Source organism: Aegilops tauschii, chromosome 1 (genome assembly GCF_002575655.3).
Source record: "Aegilops tauschii subsp. strangulata cultivar AL8/78 chromosome 1, Aet v6.0, whole genome shotgun sequence".
NCBI lineage: Eukaryota > Viridiplantae > Streptophyta > Magnoliopsida > Poales > Poaceae > Aegilops > Aegilops tauschii.
The window spans coordinates 88,542,892-88,550,440 of NC_053035.3; the positions used below are offsets into that span (position 1 = coordinate 88,542,892).

General features: G+C 42.2%; 1 long non-coding RNA gene across 2 annotated transcripts; it reads left to right on the forward strand.

Annotated features, from left to right (window-relative positions):
- The first annotated feature begins 289 nt into the window (after nucleotides 1–289).
- LOC109782059 (uncharacterized) lies at nucleotides 290–3,508 on the forward strand. Of its 2 annotated transcripts, XR_012203211.1 has the most exons (5): nucleotides 296–1,903; nucleotides 2,005–2,212; nucleotides 2,356–2,668; nucleotides 2,731–2,782; nucleotides 2,906–3,508. It is a non-coding gene; the product is annotated as an uncharacterized lncRNA (long non-coding RNA). The 2 variants fall into 2 exon arrangements; XR_012203210.1 differs by lacking the exon at nucleotides 2,731–2,782 and having other exon boundaries at nucleotides 290–1,903; nucleotides 2,356–2,483.
- The last annotated feature ends 4,041 nt before the right edge of the window (nucleotides 3,509–7,549 follow it).

The window sequence follows — 7,549 nt, forward strand, 5'->3', positions numbered from 1 at the left end:
CGCCACGATAATTGTGCGCCGTGTCTGCGTCTAATACTTCCTATACGGTGGGTAACGCCACCACCAAACTCTTGTTTGAAGTGTTTTAATTGGGGTCACATTTGCATAATCTTCGCATTGGGTTTGTCTTCAACATTGATTTGCCTTCGCGTTTATCTTCACAATGTTGAGTTGGTCTTATGATGACATATAAATATATATAGAGTAGCACTATTCTAATCCCAAGATTAGAATAACTATTGGATCACGGCGCGCTCTATATAAGGCGACCAGGTGTTCCCGAATTTCCTAAAACGCAAAAAAAAAAAAAAAAAAAAAAAAAAAAAAAAAATCCCTCCCACCCCCATCCAACTCCTGCACCACCTCTGCCCGATTCCCCACGACCACCTCCCATCACTGGCTCCGATCTGACGCGGCTCCCGCTGCCAGCCCCCTGGCACCGGCGTTGCTCCCGCCGCCGGCCGATGCACGTCCCGCCGACGCCCCCCGACCTAGCTACCGCCGCCGCCTACCACAAAGGCCACCATGGCCGCCACTCCCCCGTCGGCCTCGCGTAGCCCCACCCCACCAGCCTCGCGCCGCCCCTCCCCGCTGGCCCCGCGCGTCGCCTGGATCGCCTCGCCACCGGACGCCCACGCCGCCGTCCTCCGCCACGGCCGTGCTCCTCCCGGTGATGTGCGTCACCAGCGCCAGGATCCCCACCTTCTCCCACATGTCGCGCGCCCCTCCCCACCGGCCTCGCTTCCGCACACGGCCACTGCCTGACCCACCCGCGAAGGCCACCAGTCACCCATTGCTCCGGTCGCCGCCCAAAAATCCAGATGCAGTTCAGGGACTTTTGCTGCTGCAGGTCGCACCGCTCTACCCACCAGCATCACAGCCGTGAAGGTCGCCTCTTCCCCTGCCCTTGCTCTGCATCTAGTAGGCCAAAATTATACATCTGTATTTCCAAGCATTGCACCGTGAGGCTCAAGTTCCGCAGAAGTTCACGTACAGTAGAGCGTTGTCTCTATTTTGACAGCAAGATTAATTAGATCGGTGTCTTTCAGTTATAATGCTAATACAAAAATGCGTCCACTTCCTGAATATGCATCTTCCTTTGCTTTAATCTTCCCCGATCCTTGTTTGATTTGAGATTTTAACACCAAACTAGAGAAGCAAAAGTCATAGTTTGAAACTGAATTGTCCCATGAGCCATGAAGTCTTAAGATTGTTAGTTGACCTCCAACATGGACCGTGCACCCTTCCCCCTTAAGCATGTATATTCCTTATTTAACAAGCACAGATTGGAGCTCATTTGCGAACTGATCATCAAAATTACAACCTAGTTTCTCATCAAACAATCAATGTCTGGGCAGGTTAGTCGGGATTACATACTAATGCAAAAGAAAATACTGTTTTAATTGCTGCCACGGGAAATCGTTGTGCAAGTAATTGTCACAAGAGATTTGAAGAGCATAGTTTCTCTATTTGCATGATCTTACTTAGATGTGGACCTGGAGATAGATAGCCTCAGGCACGAACTTGGAGAATGCCTTAACTTAAATAAACATGATTAGTGAGTTGGACGATCTTACTTTTCATCTGGATTTTAATCAGTGGTGTCGATGCTGCCAGTGTGCCGATGCGGCCCCTGCACCGTCCAATAGCGACCGTCGCGCAGTCCAACCTCGCCTGCGCGTGCAGTGCCTCGTCATCCACTCGCTCGCGTAGATCCTTTGCGGGACGCCGGCTGCGTGCTACTCGGCACTTCCCGCAGCTCCTCTCACTGCTAACTATAGTCTGGAATGCGTCTGCATGAGCTCCATGACGGGCTATATATGGAGGCTACGGAACAACTAGATTTTGACTTATTTTAATTTGTGAATTTCTACTACTGCCGATAGAGAGGAGACCAACAATGGTATTTTTCTCTGAACTTTCATCTATATGTGTTGAGATTATGTCTTCAGGCCATGGCTATTAATTCTCCCTGAACTTTTTTGTGCACCTGGTCATTTTCAGGCTACAGCTATTTTCTCTCTGAACACTTCTAGGGGCTAAAAAAGGCAGGGTGATGTAGAAGTGGCGAAGCAGCCATCAGTGAGGAGCAATGGCACTGTTGGATGAACTTCACATGTCAATGCCTCAGCGAAAATGGCTTTGTGTAGTTTTGTATTTTAGTGCAAGCACTCTCAACTCCTTGAAACCGCCCGACACCCAGCTGATGTGTGTAAGTGTCTTGCCAATTCGCTTTGGCCTACAGAAGCTACTGCTATTTGTGTCTACATCAGAACTCGGATGTCTGGAGAAAAAATGCTAGTTGCATCACATTTGTTTGTGTTTATCCTATGAAAAAACTGGCCATTGTTGCAGGTCGGCTTCGCCAGATGCGTCTGTTCAGCTGCAAAAAAACGAGCATTATATACTGTTGTCAAGTTTGCTCACTTGTTGGAATGAAAAAACGACCGAAGGACAAAAGAAACTGTTCGAGAAGGTCAAAAGTATGTTTATATTTTCTGGAACACCGACACTCTCTTGACATCATTGGTTATCGAATAAGTGTTGTCCGTCGTTTTCATCAATGCCTTAATTGATGAAAAGAATGCTGCTGCTCGCTTCCAGTGCTATGTGTGTGTTAGAACATCTCTGTGTCTCACCTATCTTAGCTGTTCTCCTACTCTCTAAGGTACTATCTTAAGCTTGTACAACATGTTAGAACAAATGAAAATGTACTAATCTGAAGTTCAGGGATGATAAAGAAAGAAGACATGGGATCTAGGATCTTGTGATTTTCCATGAGGTGTTGCAGCAAAAACTCTGCTTTGATTTGGAAGTTGTGAAGTATCAGACTAGAACATTTTTATCTCAATCATGCATATAGTAAGTTGCAAAGCTTCTCTGAACATTTCTTTGCTATGTGCAGACTCGGACGACCTCCCCGCACCATCCTTCTCCCGTTGCGACCACCCCTTCTGCCACGTCTCCAACGACCACTGCTGGTGCTACCTCCCGGCCATATGAAATGGGGTTGCTGCAGTCCGCATTGTGCTACACCAGTAGGACGGCTCCTTAAGATCGTGCCACTCGTCCTTCTTCCATCGACCATGGTCGCCATCACCGTCAGTAAAGATGTACTCCATGATCAATGTGTTTGCTGGGCGCGCTTGATGCATACGAGCGCCTCACACTGCGCTCCAGGGAAGTAGCGGGGGGCAGGAACTGGCTGCACACTCGCTGCTTTTGGCATGGCCCAGTGGTGGTTCGCCAGGCGGCAGGTCATGTTTATGTGAGCTAGAAGTAAGAGTGTGAAGCGTTACATAGGTTGCTTTGCTCATGGGTTTGAGTGAACGAAATATACATGCATGGGAAATGTTAATGTGCCTTATAAGTGAGTATGTTGGTTGTGTCACCGTGTCATCTAGGACAACTAGTAACACCACTGATTTTGGAAAATGTAAATTAAAATGTTAACGTTCAGTTACGACAGACTAGAAATATATATTATGTTGGTCTTTTTATAGAGAAATTTATATTCTATTGGTTAGATTTGCCATCCGTGAAAAGCCCCTAGGTACCATTTCCTTTGTCACCAGTCAGCTATACTTCCAAAACCTATCTTCTAGCCAGTTATGTTTGTTTTAGAGTCCTAATTCTTCCAGTTAAAATACGAGAAAACTGATTTTACCCGTTTCTAAAAAAACTAGAAGTTCAATTCAAATAGCGGAGCGGTTCAATGTTTATTACAATATCAAGAGTCCAAATTACAAAAATAGAGCAGTTTAATATCTATAAAAACTCAAATTTTATTTATTAGTAAAGAAAGAAAATCAAGAAGTTCTAATTAAAATAACAAAGTAGTTAAATGTATACGGAAAACTCAAATGGTTTCCTTTCGGAACTTCAATTTAAAAGAAATGTTTGATGCTTATTTAAACCCTTATTTTTTCCTGAAGAATTAAACTAAGAAGTTGAAATTAAAATAACAGAGAAGTTCAAAATATATAAAAAAAACTCAGATTTGTTGCAAAAAGTTCACGTGCACCTCCGTGCACGGTTCAGAATTTATATTGCGGGACGTCCGACCTCCAATTACATGTTTTACAAATGGCAAAAAATCATGCCCGACCTTCAATTGCGTGTAATTTGACGTATACACAAAAATGCGACAGAAGTTCATAGTAAAAACAACGAGAAGTTCAAGTACTGTAAGGAATGCATTTCAGGTGAGAATAAAAGTATAGAAAAATAAAAGTTTAAAAGGTTTGTTGAAAGAAGTTCAAGTGCTCTTTCCGGAGAAGTTCAAAAATTCTTGCGAGAAATGTTCACCTTGTATTTCCATGTTCTATTTTTTCCGTATAAAAATCAAATACAATTCTTTACTCAAAATATAAAAAAGGTGAAGTTCAAATTGAAATAACAGAGAAGTTCGGAGTTTATTAAAACCTAGGATTTACCTGTTCAAAAAATAAAAAACACAACACCATTTTTTGCACTGTAAAAAACAACTCATAAACGAAAAAATGGTTGCTGGAAGTTCAAGTGCTCGGCGAGGAAAAGTTCAAAAAAATCTTGTGAGAGAGGTTCACCGTGTATTTAGATGTCCAAAATACATAAAAAATATGTTATTTTTTGTGTTCTAAAATAATTCTCTCAAACCAGAGAGAAGTTCAAAGTGATAAAAACCGGAAGTTCACGTACTACATTGTGTGTATTTCATATAAGAAAAATACAGTAAAGTGAAACAAAGTGAAGTTCAAACAGACATGCCCCAGAAGTTCAACTACTTCACGCAGTGCAAAAAACAGCACGTCAAATAACAGCACATCAAAAACAAAGTGAAGTTCAAACAGACATGCCCGAGAAGTTCAACTACTTCACACAGTGCATTTCCATTCGCGATGAAGGCATGAATCATGATCTCGTCATTTTCTAATTTATTTTAAAATGGCAAGAATATCATTTGTGTAAGTTCAAGTCCTCAGTCGGAGAAAATTTAAAAAATTATTGTGAAAGAGGTTTGTACAAAAGGAATATCATTTGTGTAACATTGACGAATGGATGAGAAAATTATAAATGAAAATACGTCACAGAAGTTCAACGTGAAAACAGCCAGAAGTTCAACTACTACACTGAATGAATTTCAGTTGTAAAACTTTTAAAATCGTCGCGAGTATGAAAAAATGATCAACACGGGAAAGTTGCGTGTTTACAGCAGCTTTCCATCGATATATCACTTGTGCAATTCGAGTGAGTGGATGGAGAGCTACGAGCAAAAAAAGCACGTGAAAAAATAGAGTGAAGTTCAAGTAGACATGCCGAGAACTTCAAGTTCTTCATGCGTTGTATTTTCGAAGAATCTGTTTCGCAATAAAGGCAGAATGAATGATCTTGCCATTTTCGAAATTACTTGAAAACAGCTAGGAATCAGAGAAAACCATCAACATGAAAAAGTTTCGCATTTTCCATAGCTTTTCAGCGATGCCCCAATCCGATAAAGTTTGTAAAAATTACGGCGAAAATATGTTTTTAGCCATTTTTAAAATTGACTTAAAATCGTAAGGAATTGGGAGAAACAATATATACCAAACAGTTTCGCATTTCCTTATGCTTTCCAACGCCATATCGTTTGCTGCATTCGGACGTACGGTTAAAAAATTAGCTCGAAAATTCGAACTCGGTGGAACTTGTACCGTTTTCTAAATTACTTTTAAACCGTTCAAAATTAGAAAAAAACTTTCAACAAGAGAAAGTAGTGCATTTTCATAAGCTTTCCAACGCCATATCATTTGCCTCAATTGGATTAGTCGTTTAGAAATGACATCGAAAATACTAACTTGGCTGTTCGGTTTGCGTAATTTTACGATTTTCCAAATTACTCTTTAACCATAAGGAATTAGAGAAAACTTTCAACATGTGGAAGGAGCGGTTTGACAACAGCTTTCCAAAGCCGTATTATTTGTCTCATTCCGATAAATGTTTTAGAAATGCAATCGAAAATACGATTCACGTTTTTTGTATGAAGAAAAAACGGTTTTCAAAACTGCTCTTAAACCGCTTACATTTTGCCAAAAATTCAACTTGGGTCATGATACTGGTGTCCATAGCTTTCTAACGGTATATCGCAAGCCTCATTTGGGCAATGTTGGCGGAAGTTCAACCTAGCACTGGGAGAAGTTCAGGTCGAACAACTCAGGCAGTAAAATTGCAAAAAACGCAATTTCATCACAACCCGGGAGCAAAATCCGCCAACGAGCGAGATTCCTATTTAAAACGGGTATTTAGTTGCCAAAACCCATTTCTAGATTACACTAACATCATATAGAACACAACTAACCAGAATAATTCACGCGGGGAGACACGATTGCGAAGATAGCCCGAAGGTCGGGTTCGTATAGAAGGAAGTTCATGCGCGTTACTCAGGAAGTTCATGTTGTGATCAGAATAATATTCTGATCCCGTGATCAGAATAGTGTTTGTGTGTGTGTGTGTGTGTGTGTGTGTGTATTCGTGTTCTGTCCTCTAAAGCATTCACTTATAGCTATGTCTTCATCCTTGAATTTTTTTCTAAGTGAATGTGATCGGACCCTCACCCCTTCTGTGCTTCTTCCTCAAATTCTACATATCCAAATCATATGCATTCTATTGAAACCTGTCAATTGTCTTCTCTGAATCCTGTCAGCAGAAGACAAAGTGACAAAAGTTAAATCTGTTTTAATGTTGTATCCTTATTGCCTGAATATCGGAGAAGCCGGAACGACCACCCGACAATCTAGGCATGCGTGGGAACATGGAACAAGTTCCAATATGTTGTATGCATGCCACGTGTCCTTCAGATGTGAACCGCCAGGGGCACCTGCGTAATTACGTTATGTTGTCCCTTTCCTTATAAATACTCAACTCACCGCGGTCATTATCTCTTCTTCCACCTCACCACCTCGCACAAACCCTAGTGCCTCCGCTAGCTCGCGATGACGCCGGAGACGAAGCGCTTAGCTGCCGCAACTTCTTCGACGCCGTCCTCACACCGGCTGCGGACCTCTCCGCCGCCGCCGTAGGTGTCTTCCGCCGCGGAGTTAGGGCGTGGGAGATTGAACTGTTCGGCCTCTCTCTCTCGACCTCGTCTAGCAGTGCATCAGCGGTAAATAAAACTTACTTTTTACTGCCTTTTTGATCCGTCAGATCCATCCACTTCAACCAAAAGTGGTTTCTTAACTTCCAAATCTGGATCTATCTTGTTCTGCATCTCATATCATGCCAAGTATATTCACTTATGCTTCATAACTAGTTAGTTTTCTCACTTGTACTTATTCATGGATTCGTACAAATCTGGAACCAACTCTCATCAAATAAGTGAATGTCTTCGCACTATGAGGTCAATATCTTTGAACTGATTTATCTTCAAAATCTTCTGAGAATGCATATGACCTCTTCCCCTTCCCTCGCACCTCTAATGTTGTCACAGGTACATGTCCGTGGGAGAATCCCTTGGTTCTCATAGTCTGCATTCATTTGCAGAGTTCTTACAGCACCACATCAACTCCCTTGAAGCCAGTTCCTGTCTGACCAG